The 13,673-nt window shown below is 55.1% G+C and overlaps 1 protein-coding gene across 11 annotated transcripts in view; it reads right to left on the bottom strand.

Annotated features, from left to right (window-relative positions):
• AHDC1 (AT-hook DNA binding motif containing 1) overlaps positions 1-13,673 on the bottom strand; it is a 63,371-nt gene that overhangs the window by 27,295 nt on the left and 22,403 nt on the right. For 2 of the 11 annotated variants that reach the window (XM_019650161.1, XM_019650160.1), the window contains one exon: positions 10,784-10,906. The exons of 7 other annotated variants lie outside the window; for them this stretch is intronic. The gene's annotated coding sequence lies outside the window, so the exon portion shown is untranslated. Of the gene's footprint in view, positions 1-9,595; positions 9,933-10,703; positions 10,753-10,783; positions 10,907-13,673 lie in introns of those variants that run through there. 2 more of the 11 variants (XM_019650163.1, XM_019650162.1) reach the window with 2 other exon arrangements.

Below are 13,673 nucleotides of genomic sequence, written 5' to 3' on the forward strand. Positions count from 1 at the left end.
TGTCCTCCACCAGATACTTAAGGAGACAGGACCCTTATTCAACCCCTGCCCTGAGACAAATTCTTCTGTGTAGTCCCCTCCCCCTGGGGTTGGTGAGCAAGGGGATGCGAGTCACTCTATACCCTTTCCCTCTTTATAACTTTGACTTTGCTCCAGGAACTCAAAGTCCTTTAAAGAAGACATAGAGCACGGATAGTACCCCTGTGCCACTGGGGGAAACCGAGGTAGAGTCTGAGACAGCCATCATTGTGGCATGGGAGGAGATAAATCCCAGGAATCAATGAGGCCTAGACATGCTCGTCTTTGAGTCCTTCTAGTTAGTGGTCTTCTAGGGCCAGCTCAGCCCTTGGGACTACCCTCTACCCTGACCTGTGCTGGCAGGAGGCAGACTAGATGGATCTGAAAACCTGGAAAAGGAGGGCTGGCATTCTCAGTTCCTGGTGCCCTAGCTCCTATGGGCTCTTTGACCTTAGGCCTTCCCATCCCCACCTGAGATTCAACTACATTTGCCCAATGGATTGCCAGGACATCTGTCCCCTACTTGAGAGGAGACTCCTTTGGGGTGACTCTGGAGGGCCCCTCCTCTCCCAGCTCCAATCTGGAGGCCATGAGGGAAATGACCAAGTGGAAAAAGAAGACGACTTGAAAGAAATCTACATATTTAGAGGGAGACAGTCAGAGAGAAGGAGGGACCAAGAAACCAAGTCAGAAAATCAGATTCAGGAAGAAACAGAAAGAGGAAGAACATGGTGGCAAGAGAAAGAGGACAGAATAAGGATGAAAGAGATGAGGAAGGAGGGGATGAGAAATGGGGAAGGGGGGATAGGAATATATGAATGTTGGAGGAAGGAAAACAGCAAAAAAGGGAGGAAAAAAGGGACAGGAGGAAGAAAAAGACAGAGAGACCGGCGGGCGGGGGGAGAGAGAGAGATGGAGAAGGAGCCTGCCACAGACAGGACAAGGCACAGAGAACTGAGGACACCACAGGGAGCTGGAGACACAAGGGATTGACACACAGAGACCAACAGAGACAGTTGGAGAGAGTGAGACACTCAGAGAATGGGGCGGGAAGAAGAGGGAGACCCTAAATGATGATGTGTGTGTGTGTGTGTGGGGGGGGCAACAAGAGTAGACAAGAGGCAAGGAGGGAGGGGGTGAGGAGAGGGGGGGATGTCGCCAGAGCTGGGGGGACAGAGGACAGAAATGGAATGTGGGTCTGGGCATGAGGCTCGCAGATGCATCGGCTCCGGTTTCAGCTGGGGCAGTTGGCTGCTGGGGGTGGAGGAAGGAGCAGAGCTGGCGAGGGAGGGGGACTGTTGCTATGGCTGCGGGCACGGCAGGGGCACAGTCTACTGGCACTTGGAGTTCTGGGCATGGTAGGGGGCTGTCTGAGGGGAAATAGGGGGTGATGAAGAAGCCTCGCCCCTGCCCTTGGGGTTCTACCAGGAAGAAAGTTTCCAGAGAGTGAATGGGAGATGCTGGGAGCTGAGGAAGACTCTGGGCCCTGCTCCACCCCATGGAGGCTGCCAACAGGGCACCACTCTCCAGGTCACCTGTGGGCACCCTAGATTCCCACCCCTGCCTTAGGCTGGCCCCTGGGGAATCCTTCTTTTCTGTCCTCTCCAGTCTAGCTGAAGATCCTGCATGCTGCTGCGGCTGCAGCTGCTGCTTCTGCTTGCAGGGGAGCAAGATTGTGAATTCAGGATCTGTAATCCTAAGGCAGAGCCCAGGCCTACCGGGCTCCAGTTGCCAAGGCGACGGAGGGTCAGAGGGCAGTGCGGGGCGCCTGCTCCTCCAAGTCAGAATCCCAATTGTTAAAGCCCAAGAATAAACAGCTGAAGCTGCCGTGGGGGGGGGCGCCAGGAGGGGGGCTGAGGTCTGCATCGGCTCAGTGTGGTGTTGTCAAGCGAGATGTCACTAATTGTCTGAAGGAACGGGCTGAGGCAGCTCTTAACTGCTTCTGTGCCACCGGGAGACACCTTGGCTGCCTGGCCCCATCCCCCGGGCCTCCCAGCATTCCACACGGCCTGCTTGTTGGTAGGGGGAATGCTGGCCCAGCATAATCCCTGCCTCCCTTGCACTGAACCCCCACATACTTTGGCTCCCAGCACTCCTCTTTGCCCAGCTTGGAACCTCCCACCTGCAAGCTAAATCTTTTAAGTCTGCAGAACCAGTACCCCCAATCACTGAGCCCACAATACTCCTTGTAGTCCAGAACTGCCTGCCCCCTTTGGCCTGCAAAAGCCTTCCTCACTTCCCTATCTCTTCCCCCTCCTCCCAGATGCCAGGGGTTCTGGTACAAGGTGTGGGCTGCAGAGGAAGATAAGACTTCAGGTTGATCTTGGGGGTGGGGAGGCCCTCCTATGGGGAAAGCGAAGGCCTACAGCATCTTTCTGTGCAACTCCCTACTCTTTAATCACACACCAGAACCAAAGACCTGAATGCAGCCAGGAAACCTGGGTTCTAGCTTTGACTGTTCTACCTACTTGCTGCATGACTTTTGACAAGGTACTTTCCCTTCACAGGCCTGTCTCCTCATCTATCATCCATCCTAAACAGTAGTGCCATGTCTGGAATTGCTGCCTGGAGGAACTCCCAATCCAGTGGGTAAGAAAGGCTACAAGGTAGAAAGCAATCAGAGATCCATCAGGTAAGATATCTCATCAAAAACACGGAGCAGTCCCGGTTCATAGTCAATTGTACAGTGCACAGCAGCTGGTGTTAGTAGTAGTACTGATATTGCCATTACCTACTCCCTAAAAAGGAGTAGGTAATCAGAAAACAAAACACTGGGAGGAAGATCAGTTCTGGAAGGCTTCCTGCAGAAAGTGGTACCGGGCAAGATTTGGACAGGTGGTTAGGAAGGTAGAGTGCTCCAGGAAAGAGGAGGTCTTGCGAGGTTCTAGGGGAGCTGAGCGGTAAGGTCTCAGGGCTGCATGTTCAGCCCCTCCCAGAGCAGGAAGGGCGCGGTCTTTAATGGTCTCCCCGCCCCATGGGGCGGCCATGCCTCCGCCTCCACCCACCGCACCTTCGGATCACCAGAGAGGTGGCGGTGCGGAGGCGGGCAAGGGGGGCGGGGCGGGGGCCGGGCGTCCGTGGGTAGGGCTCCCGGAGATTGGTTGTACCTGAAGTGATGTCATGAGGGGCAGGGGCAGGGCTTCAGGCACGCCCCCTGCCCCGAACCCCGGACCCCTGCCCCTTGTCCAAAGCGTGGTCCCCGGGAGGGGGCGCTCAGACCGCCTCGCTGCCCTGTTAGGTGGCGGGCGGGGCCGGGGCGCTGTCTGTGGGCGGGGAGCTGGGCACGGAAACAGGGGATCCCCCAGAGAGGGCCCAGCCCAGCCCGGGGCTGGACACGTACAAAAGGCGACTTGTTCTTTCTTGGGATGCCTGCGCCTTCTCAAACATACCTACAGTCACACTCCGGGGACAGCTACACCCACATATGGCTGCACAAAGCCCGCCGGGCGTTAGCAGAGGGGGCTATCGCCAGCCCCAGAGGTGGGAGTTAAGAAGCTTGCCCCAACTACCCCTTGCCAGACTCAACACCACTCACCTGACCCCATCCCATTCCGAATGACCTGCATACTACCACAGCCTCACGCAGAGCTTTAGGGACACTGACCCAGTCACATTTTTTTAGCTACACTCTCCGTCATCTGTAGCTCACCAACTCCTGCTTTGAAGTCAGACCAGCTTCAATGTGAGCTCCACACTGTGTGTGACCTTGGCACACAATTAAGTTCATTAAGGTTACTTCTTACCAAGCACTTAATTCTGTGCCAATCCTTGCTATTACCCTTTATTTACGGTGGGTACTATTAGTCCCATTTTGTGGTTGGGAAAACAGAGGCTTAGGTTAAATAGCTTGCCTAAGGCAGCAGCAAGGATGTGAACCTAGGTAAAGCTTGACTCCAGAACCCATGTTCTTCCATGTATTATTATCTCTGCTTCTCATCACACCTGATCTTACACCCTAACACCCTACCACATACACAACCACAGACAGCAAGCCATCTCAGAGTCGAGGTGTAATTCTCCACCCCAAACACATCTCAACGTCACAGTCTAGTATCAGGCTGTTTCTTTCACTAATCAGTGTGTGTTGGGGAATGGGGGAGTCTCCCACCTCTAAGCTTCCGTCAGTCATTATAAATGGGGCACAGAGTGAGACCAGAGCCAGACGGGCCACCTCTAACCTTTCCAGCAGGCTCACCTCCACCTCTCCTGACCCCAGGATGACAAAGCACTGAGATACTGGCTGGGGCGCCAGGCCTGCAGCTCTTCCTGACCCCTTGGGCCAGGACCCTCCCCTAGCCTCCAACTCCTGCTGAGAACAAGTAGAAACAAACTCCTTCCTGGGGATGTCAAAGCACCTTTCCTGGGGGAGGTGGCTCTGTGATCCCCTGAGCCTGGCTAGGGAGAAGGATCGAGTTACTCTTTCCCCAGCTGTGCCTGGACTCCTTGGGGCTGACCTTTCACCTCATCCAGGCCAGGACCCAAAGGGGGCTGGAGTCCAGCCTTCACCTCCTGTTAACCCTCTGAATTCCTCATCTTTCCATTCTGGAGCCCCTGCCAGGGCCCCAGCGGGTCTCAGGAAGCCCAGCCGGGCATGCCAACCTTTCCCCACCCTCCCATCCTGGGGTCCGGTTTCCCAGAGGGCTTTACAGAATGCTCCTCCCTGCCCCCTGCCCAAGCTGCCCTGCCCTGCCAGGATCAGATACCTCAGCCCAAGCAGCTGAAAATGACCTGGGCTATTTTCGCTCTGGGATCGTGTTGCAAACTCCCCCTTGAGCTGGCAGCTTCCTACAGCCCTCCAGACTATTGCCCCCCACTCCTCATCCCTCATCCAGAACCACTGACTAACAGGGCTGGAGAGCTTTTAGAGACCACTGGTCTAAGCCCCTCAGATGGGGAGAGTGAGGCTGAGTCAGGCACAGGGCTGGGCAGAGAACCAGGCTTCCTGGGTGCCCGCCCAGGTCTCTTTCTGCTGTCTAGCACAGCCTGCTCTGTACCCTAGATTTCAAAGCCTCTGACCCAGCCAAAAAACCCAGCCGACCTCCTCCAAGCACCAGAAAGTCACACTGGAGGCTACCCACAAGTCTCTGTGCAGCCCTGCATGTCAGAAACAACTTCTACCACCATTTGGAATTGGGACCAGGTTTGTACCTGTATCACAACTATGTGTACCATGGGAACATTTTGAAGAGTGCAAACTGGAAAGAAAGACAGGGAGACTGAGGCCCAGAGGAACAGGAGGTGGATTTAGGCTTTCTGAGGTTTATATTGTACAATGCTTCCAAGTTCCCAGCAGCCCCTAGCCCCAGCTTCTTGGTACCCCCCCCCACCCCCTTCATTCCTATAAACCCAGCCCCCTCCAGGCCCCTGCCCCTCCACCTCAAGCTCCAGCCCTCCTGGGCAGGAATGTGACTGGTCAGGTCTGAGCTGACCACATGAGTGGCTATAAGGCGACAGACCCCCCATCCTCCCATCCCCCCATCCTGGGGGAGCTTACATACCAAGGCAAGGTGGGGGGAGGGGGGAGCTGCTTTAACCCTTTGCAGCCAGGCTTTGGGGTAAAAAAGAGGGGTACTCTACTTCCAACGTCCATTCCCATATGAACACTGCCAGGTGGGGGAAGAAGCAGAATCGACTTCACCCAGGGGGTGGGATTGGGGGTATTTGCCTCACTTGTCCCTGTTAAGAAAAATTAGACTTTGCCACCCCAACTGTTTAATCTCATCTCCCATGACATTTGGAAAAACAGTCATGAGGTGGTGCTGAGGGGAAAAGGAAAGAAGCATCATGAACCCCAACCTCAGGAGCCCCTAGTCTGATGGGAGAAATACAACCCTGCCCTGGGGAGTCTGATGGGGGAGCCCAGGCACCGAGGCTGGGACAAAGAGCTGAGAGCAGAGAACGAGAGCACGAGAGCACGGAGCTGCGCAGAAGTGGGAGGGAGCCAGGCCAGGAGCAGAACAAGCCAGGTGGGGTCAGATCGGGCAGGCTTCCCAGAGGCCCCTCGGCCCACAACCCCTCCCCCCAGGCTGTGGAATCTCGGGGGTCAGGGCTGAGGGACAGCCCCGCCCCCTGCTCCCCTCGGGCTCAGGAATTCCACCAGCCAGGGAGGGGGGCCTGCTTCGGCCTCAGTCCAAGTTGGCTCCCACTGGACCAGGAACTGCAGCTCTTCTTCGGCCCCCCACCCCCACCCAAGCCACTGGGCTGCCCCTGGACCCCTCCCCTCCCCTTCCCTGGCTGGCACGGTGTGTGCCAGGCGCTGGCAGAAAACAAACCCGCCGGGGTGGGTTTGCAGGGAGCGGGGTAACCTTGACACAGTTGCGGCAGTCGCTAATGGCAGACACACACTCCGCCTGTTCTGGGGGGACTGTTGCCGTTGCTAGGAAACCGGCAGCCGCGTGAATGGAAATGGGTCAGTAAACCTGGGGAGAGATAGTGTGACACTCGAACCACTGCAGCTGCTCCAGCCCACACCGAAATCCCTCCTCTTCAATATTTATCACTCCCGCCTGGGCCCTCAGCTCCTGCCAGACCCTGCACCAGCCTGGCCCTCAGGCCCCCCCAAGGCTCAACAGTGGAGGGGGAAAAAAAGTGATGGGGGGTTGCTTATCCTCTCCTTGGGGGGCCCCCCAGGCGGGATGGAACTGGTTCTGGAGGAGATTGAACAGGAAACAGAGTCTAATCCCATGGCGGGGAAGGGGTTAAAAGGTCAATTCACGCCTGTTCCTGACTTAGGCACCGTGGTAAAATTACTGCAAGTGTGAACAGGCTTGTGCTCACTGCTTGCCTACCTGCAGAGGGACTGATTAAACCAGGAGACCTCTTTCCCAGTGTGTAAGCGATGGGGGTGGGGTGGGGGGTGAGAGAGGCACCCAAAACATGGCCAGGATTTGCTCACAGACTGAACACATCCTCCTTTACAACCCAGCAATCCCCCCAATATAACCAAGTCTTCCTAACAGCCAGAATTGATTCCCCCAGTACAATCTGATAAGTACCCCAAATGGACAGAAGCTTCCCACTGCCTTATAATGCCACCCTGTACAGACACACACACCCCAAACAGCCACTCACTATTCGGAAAACCTTAGCAATACCCCAATATAGACACCCCCACAATAGAACATGACATCTGCAATTCAGAGCAGTGCAGCTCAGCTCAGCTCAGCTCAACACCTATGAACAAGCAGACAAACCGAGGCACAGGCAAGACTGCACTGTGGCTGACTGTGCTGAATCTTCTACCACTTCCCCATAAGGCGGGAGCCTCCCTATGCAGCCTGCCCTAACTCAGAGCCAGGTTCTCTGGTTCATCTGTTTTTTCTCCCTCCCACTGCTAGCCTTCTTGTCTTGCACACACCCCAGCATACTGCCCCTGCAATCGCTCTCTGGACCATCTCACAAACTAGCTGTCTCGTGCACCGCACCCCCAATTCCCTGGAGGCTGACTGGTCACTGACACACACATTCCCTTCCATTAGAAGCCAGCAGTCTCATAGTCCCGCCTGACACCAACTCGGGTTCTTATGCACAGGCCTCTCTACTGACAACAGGGACTCTGGGAATCAGCAGTACCACTCACTTGAGTGATATGCCCCCTCCACCCACCACTCTCGGCCAGTGTCCCTGAAGGGTGTGTCTTGGAAAGGGAGGCACTCCAGCCTTCTAGGGTGGGGGGGATACCTCAACAGAAATCTCCCAGCAGACTTGGTTCTGTGTGCTCCTATCTCCTAGGATACATCAGTCAACACAGGCTCACAGCCTGTCAGAGCTGGAAGGTGCCTTAGGGAGTCACTAACCCAGCCTCCTCCACCATGCAGGAGGAAACTGAGGCCCAGAGAGGGGAAGCAGCCTGCCCAACGTCACACAGCTCAAATACTGCTGCTGGCCCCTCACTGAGAGCCCTCTAAGGGTTGTAGAGAAACTGGGGGAACAGTCAGCCCAGGAAGGCTTCCCTGTGGCTAGGGAGGCGGGGCTGGATTAGTTGGAGAGGGAGTCTGTAGTCCTAAAGAGGAGTTTATGTGTACTGCCCGGCAGTGCATTCAGAGACATGGGCACCTGGCAGCCCTGGAATCCTGGCGAATAAATTTGCTCGAATCTGAACTTTGCCAAAATGATCTGGTAGATAATCATCCCCACCCCACTTCCTATCCCAGGGCCCCAGAGAGCTGCCTCCCTAAACCAAAGGTACCGCAAGATTGCTGTTCCTAGGCCTAGAATGTAAATTCTAGTGAATCCCTGCCTTTTATTATTTAAATAGTTTTACCAGGAAGCCTCCGGGATGCATGGGAAAGAGATTTTCTGCTAGGTCGTTTTTATTTCAACTCCATTTTGCAGAAAAACAAATTGAGGCTCGCTGAGGTGGGGTAGTTTGCTCAAGTTCACACAGACAACAAATGGAGCCTTGAGTTCCTTCCAGTACACATGGAAGGCCAATCCAACAGGAAATAGGGAGAACTGGGGGGTGGGAGTTGACACAGGCCAAGGCCCAACATCTCGGGCTGAGTGGGAGCCAACAGGCATCTGAATTTGAATCTGGGTGTCTGGGTTCCACCCCCACCCACTCTTAACAGCGCTGGAGTGAAAGGTCAGCATGGAGATGGGAGGAAGAGGAAGTGGAATTCCATCAGACTCTCAGCCAGCCTGGGCCATACCCCAGGGAGCTGGGCCAGGGGCTGCCCCAACTTCCCCAGCCCAGAGCTCTGCCAGCCAGCCCTCCTCCCCCACACCAGAACAGCAAAAGGAGCATTATGAGACTTGGCCCCCTCCCTTGGGCCTCAGTTTCCCCATCTGTACTAAGAGCTAGCCCAGCAGGAAGGACTTCCAAGGGCCCTTCCAGCTTTAACATAGCATGGTGACTAGTTCTAGTTCTCAGTCCCCAGCACAAATTCAGAAGTCTCTCCCCAGTCTGAAGCTAGCAGAGAACATTAAATATGTGTTTAATGAATAAATGAACACGCAATAAAACCAACGTCTTTCAATGTTCCCGGCCTGAATGAGAGGCACTACTTACCTTGGGAAGCCACATTTCACAGGGTTGTTGGAGGGGAAGGGGATTCAGATACTTATATTACTCTGAATGGGGCTGTATGTTACACAGGTACCCTTTATTTTCCACCCTTACTATGTGCTAATTGCTTTAAATGTTGTGCAACTTTTAAGCCCAGCAACAAGACCATGGCCAATGTACTATTACATAGTTTTCCAGATGCGCAAAGGGACTACGGAGTGAAGGGACTACGGAGTGAAGGGACTTGCTCAAGGTCACGCAGCCAGTGAATGGCAGAGAAGGGGTTTGAATTGTACCTATCGCCACTTTTGTTTAATATGGTGAAGGTGTGCTGGGTTTGGGCAGAAAATTAGGTTCAGGGACCACTGGCAAGGGGAGACGGGGTCCATCCCAGGCGGGGGAGGTTCCTGCTGACTTGCCAAACGGTTCATCAGTTTGCAGAGCACCAAATGGTACTGGAACTAGCAAAATTGTGGGCAAGCACCCCTTCCCCTCCTCCACAAAGGGCAGAGTAGACCTTTCCCTCCCCCAACCCACAGTGCCAAGAGTGAGCCCTGAGAGGTCACTTACCTACTCCCCAGGATCTCAGGGTTCCTGTAAAAGGAAGCCCCTCCCTCCCGGGAGCCCTTTTCTGGACTTCGGGACCTGCGAGGTGCCGAGCCACCCCGAAAAAAAGCTGCAGCCGCCGTCGGAAAAAATTGTCCAGGGTTTTCCCGGCACGTCTGCCCCCCACCAGTTGCGGGGGTGAGGGGTTGTTGGAGGACTACCTCGCCTCCCTCCTAGAAGCCCTGAGATGCCTCTTGTAGGGGCAGGAGGCTCTCTATGGTCCACTGGCCCAGCCGTTCTCGGGTCAGAACGGTCCGCCCCCGAGTTTTCCCGCCGCTGCCTCTCTGGCTACCTGGCAGGCCTGCGCTGCCCCCTTATCCCTGCCACCCCCGCCCCCTCCCAGAGGAGGCCGCCGAGCTTCTGACTCCTGGAGGAGGTGACGGGTGAGAGGGAAACCAGGCGGCTGGGGGAGGGGCGTCGCCTGCACCTGGCCCCTCTCCGCCGCCCAGACCGAAAGGGCCGGACTGGACCCCCGCCAGACCTAAAAGAGCGGCGGGGGAGGGGAGGTGTGCCTTCTGTCCCGCAGTTTGGGGGCGCATAAGATCAACCCCCACAACTCTCGCCGCCGAGGCGCCCCCTAGGGTCGGGCTGCGAGGCACCCCTTCCCCAGCCGCGAGCTCAGCCCGCTCCCCCGGCCGGCCGCGCTCTCCAGCTGCAGGAAATTCCAGAAGCTCTCCATCATCCCGGCGCAGCGCGCAGCCCGGGCTGCCAAGGCTCCCCGAAGGAGAGCCACATGCCGGACGGCCGCGCGGCCCGCCCTCGCTCCCCCCCTTCCATCACGGCCCGGCAGCCACGTTGGGCCGGGCGGGGGCCGGGGTGGCCGCCCCTTCCCGCGCCCCGGGCGGGCGGAATGCGTGGCAGCCCCGGCCGGGGGCTATTTTGAGCGGGAGGGGAGCGGCCCAGCCTCGGTGTTTTCGGCTTTTTCCTGGCCCCCGGCCCGCCAGCCAAGGCCCTCGGCTGCCCGCGGAGTGTGTGTGTGTGTGTGGGTCACGTGGCGGGGCGAAGGGGGGTACGCCGCGACCCGGCTCGGACTCGGGCCCAGGTCCGGTAGGCGCCCGGCGGCGGTCCGGACCTGCGCTCTCCGCCGAGGCCCCGCGGACGGATTATTAATAGCGCGCTTGGTTCCGGCTGCAGCTCCAGGACGCCCGCTACCTGCGCGCCCCTCCTACGGGAAGCACAGGCGGCCAGGGCACTCCCTCTCCAGCGACGGACTCAGGCCTCACTGGATAGCGCCATGGTGCACCAGCGGCCAATCACCGGCCTCGATTTCCTTACCTGTAAATTGGGGGTAGATTGGGAATAAACCACCTGGCTTTATATAGCGGGTACCAAATAAAGTTTTGCTTGATGTGTCCTTGTCCTTGGGCAAAACACCTTCCCTTTATGGGGCCTCAGTGTTTCCATTTATAAAATGAGGCGGTCTGAGACGACGCTTTCCAGAGGAAGAATCCCTCACATTTGAATAATGCATTTTCATTTACAACCCTTTTGAGCTTAACGACTATCCAATGGTAATAGCCACCACTGAGCACTTGAATTGTAAGACTCCCATAAAGTAGGTAATATCCCCTTTTGGCTGATAAGGAAACTGAGGCTCAGGAAGATTAAGTGACCCGCCAAAAATCACACAATGGCAGAGGACACAGTCAGATAAACTCTAGCTCCAGAGCCTGAGTTAACCACTGAACCGTAGTGCCTAGAGACAAGCAGGACAAGCACTGCTCACTTTTATAGAGGAGGAAAGGGAGGCTCCAAGTGTGATTTGCCCAAAGTTGCCTTTGGCCAGTTAGTGGCAGAACCCCCAACACAGATCTTCCAACTCCTAGTCTAATGCCAGCTGCAGCCCTCTGCATGTGTTCAGCTCCTGCAGTGGGGCAGCTAGTGAGGGCCCCCAAGATAAGGTCCTAGAAATGGGCACAGAGGCACTACCCCATAGGTACCAAGCTGTGTCCAGGGCCCTGGAGATCACCCTCCATTCCCAAGGGCCAGATCCAGACTCTTGAGCCCCCAGGGGTTCACTAATCCATCAAATTCTAGACTTAGCCTGGCCTCAGCCATGGGGGTCGAGGCATCTGGGGGTTAAGGGAAGATAGCATGCTGGGGTAACAGCTTGGGACAGGGCCTGGAGTTGCTTCCTGCCCCCACCCCCTGAGCAAGGAAGCACAAAGGTTGGCAGGCCCCCCACTCCTCCCCGGAAACCTGGCAGTTTATTTCTGTCTCTGGGCCCCCTGTTTCCACAGTCGGTCCAGGAAGGCTGGCAGCAGCTGGCTTGGAGGGGTGGAGCTCCAGCTCCCTCAAGGGTCCAGCTGCTACCCTGCCCCAACCCCACCTGCCAGGCCAGACTAGACTCGAGAGTCAGAGGTGACATTGGGATGAGGGAAGGAGGAGCTGGAGGCCAGTTGGTCAGGACTCCAAGGGAGGCCCCCCCTCCCCTCCAACCCATAGCCTAGAGGCTCTCCCAGTGTGAGTTAGTCTATACCCATCAAGCCTGCTAAGAGTATAACCTCTGGTGTGTCCAATTCTATATATTCCAGATCATTCTGGCTCTTGACTCCTCTGGACCCTGGTCCCAAAGAAAAGCCTACTTCTAAACCTGTGCTGCCCAATATGGTAGAAACTAGCTATTGAGCACTGGAAATGTGACTAGTTGGAATTGGTATGTGTCGTAAGTATAAAATATACACTAGGTTTTGAAGTCTAAATATGAAAAAGAGTAAAATATCTCAATTGTTATAATGATTATAGGTTGAAATGATAATAATTTGGATATATTGAGTTAGATAAGATATATGATGAACATTAATTTACTTATTTCTTTTTACTTTGTTTAACATAGCTACTAGAATAGTTAGATTACATATGTGGCTCCCATTACATTTCTATTGGTAAGTGTTGTTCTAGATCATATGGTGCTCTGGCTTAGGACCAAGACTTGGCCAGCTCTAGAATAATATCTGTGTGGCTTCAGCTCATCAATTTCCCCATATCCAGACTACAGCTTATGTGTGGGTCTAAATCTCACCCCCCCACCCCCACCCCACCCCACTCCAGCTTTCTGTGAATTTAGGCTCAACCAGAGATTATGGTTTAGTCTGCTTTAAACCACTGTCTAGTATATTTCCTCTTCAACAATTCCCAATATCTAGATCCCAGCAAGAGTGTGTGGCTCTAGAACACCGTCTAGGTCATCCAGCCTGACACCCCAACCTTGTTTGCTTAGAGATCACTGTCTAGTAAGATTTAAGATCTACATAACCTCAGGAGGAGAGGTTCTTAATCAGGGGTTGGCAAACTGTGGTCCAACAGCCAAATCCAGTTTTTATAATTCAAGTTTGATTCTAACGCAGCCATGTTCATTTCTTTATGCATTGTCTATGGCTGCTTTCAAGGCACAATGGCAGAGCTGAGTACTCATGACAGAGATCGAATGGTCTACAAAGCCTAAAATTTTCACTGACTTTACAGAAAGTGTGCCAACCTGTTCTAGAGGCCCAACTAGTCCAACCCACAATGAATCGAGATTCCAGCCTGAGACTATGGCTGGTCTAATCTAGATCACCTCCTGCAAGATCGTACTGCTGATCAGGATCTAAACCAGAGCTGAGCATGTGCCCCATGCGGCTTGGGTTCCAGATTCTGCTCTGATCTCAGGGGATGGGCCCTAGTACTCTTCTCTGGGATGGAAAGGGTGTCTCCATTTCTGAACTCCCCTAAACAGATCAAGCCCCACTGGCCCTACCCAATGGCCTTGGGAAGAAGGAGGGAGGGTAGATTCCAGAGACAGCACTGGAGGACGAGTCAGGGCTAGGTCCTTCCCTGCCAAGGGGGCAGAACATAATCAGGCCAAGAAAGCATTCTACCCCTTCCCAGCAGGCTCCAGAGCAGGTCACTTAGCTGGGGGTCATGTGGGACAGATAACCAACCCCTCCAGAATCTAGACCAGAGGGCTCCAACCAACCACCTCATGCCTATCACCTCAGGATTGCGTGGCACCACTATCCCCCCCCCCCTTCTCACAGTTTCCCTCTAGCTCTGCTTCTCC

Source organism: Hipposideros armiger, unplaced genomic scaffold, assembly GCF_001890085.2.
Source record: "Hipposideros armiger isolate ML-2016 unplaced genomic scaffold, ASM189008v1 scaffold_138, whole genome shotgun sequence".
NCBI classification, from domain to species: Eukaryota; Metazoa; Chordata; class Mammalia; order Chiroptera; family Hipposideridae; genus Hipposideros; species Hipposideros armiger.